The sequence below is a fragment of the Bison bison genome, unplaced genomic scaffold, assembly GCF_000754665.1.
Source record: "Bison bison bison isolate TAMUID 2011002044 unplaced genomic scaffold, Bison_UMD1.0 scf7180017864366, whole genome shotgun sequence".
Classification (NCBI taxonomy): Eukaryota; Metazoa; Chordata; class Mammalia; order Artiodactyla; family Bovidae; genus Bison; species Bison bison.
This window is the reverse complement of record NW_011494938.1, coordinates 4,512,909-4,514,087: the sequence shown is the minus strand read 5'-3', so window position 1 is coordinate 4,514,087 and position 1,179 is coordinate 4,512,909. Positions and strand designations below refer to the sequence as shown.

Here is a 1,179-nt window from a genome sequence, read left to right as displayed (position 1 = left end):
GACTGAGCGACTGAACTGGACTGAACTGAACTGACGCACACATGGTTAACTTGATAACTAAGTATTATCTCCCAGTGACCTGTGATCCTGTTAATACTTGATCAAGTGTTTTAAAACTTTTGATATTTTAGAATAAACTTCTCCAAATCAAATTCTAAACAAATCTTTCTGACCTTGAACTAATTAACTTTGGGAATTTTCCAGAGGGTCTCTGGGAGATTTCAAAAGAGGTGGTCTTTTTATTATAAAAAGAGAAATGTTATTTATTTAGGTTTACTTGATGTTAAGGTGGATATTTAATATTCTAAGAGCATATTTATATGTGATATATATCATTAAAATAGGTAATTCAGAAATTATATACAAAATTCGTAAAAAATCTTTATGGTCTGGAATAATGTTGCTGGTAATCTGATTCACTTAGTTGCTTAAATCTTGGCTCCTGCAAATATATGCTCTGGGGAATTTTTCAAACCTTGGCTATTATTTTCCTTATAATCATATTAACATTTTTGATGTGTTGTATCCTTTCAAACGTTTTAAATTGCCTTTTGGCAGCCACTCATACATCAAATGATAGCCATCAAGAGAAGACAACTTAAGAACTCAATGATTTGACCACTTATGCCCCTGGTAAGGATGCAACTGTCAGTAACAGCAATCACATGGCCCTCCATCCTGACCACTCAACTAGTGGCAGCGCTGAATATGTGACTTCAGCACACCTACATCAACAGTGGTAACTGAGAGTACCACCATATTAGTTGGTCACACTCAGCTTGCTGAGAGAATGACCATGACAGTGTTCAGCTCAGTGCAGTCGCTCACTCATGTTCAACTCTTTGTGACCCTATGGACTGCAGCATGCCAGGCTTCCCTGTGCATCACCAACTCCTGGAGCTTGCTCAAACTCATGTCCATCGAATCAGTGATACCATGAAACCATCTCATCCTCTGTCATCCCCTTCTTCTCCTGTCTCAATCTTTCCCAGCATCAGGGTCTTTTCTAATGAGTCAGTTCTTTGCATCAGGTGGCCAAAGTATTGGAGTTGCATCTTCAGCATCAGTCCTTCCAATGAATATTCAACACTGATTTCCTTTAGGATTGAGTGGTTGGATCTCCTTGCAGTCCAAGGGACTCTCAAGAGTCTTTTCCAACACCACAGCTCAAAAGCATCA

At 38.8% G+C, this 1,179-nt stretch overlaps 1 protein-coding gene across 1 annotated transcript in view; it reads left to right on the top strand.

Annotated features, from left to right (window-relative positions):
• The window catches only part of LOC104999957 (chromosome unknown open reading frame, human CXorf21), a 31,262-nt gene that overhangs the window by 15,503 nt on the left and 14,580 nt on the right, over nucleotides 1-1,179 (top strand). The window lies entirely within an intron of this gene.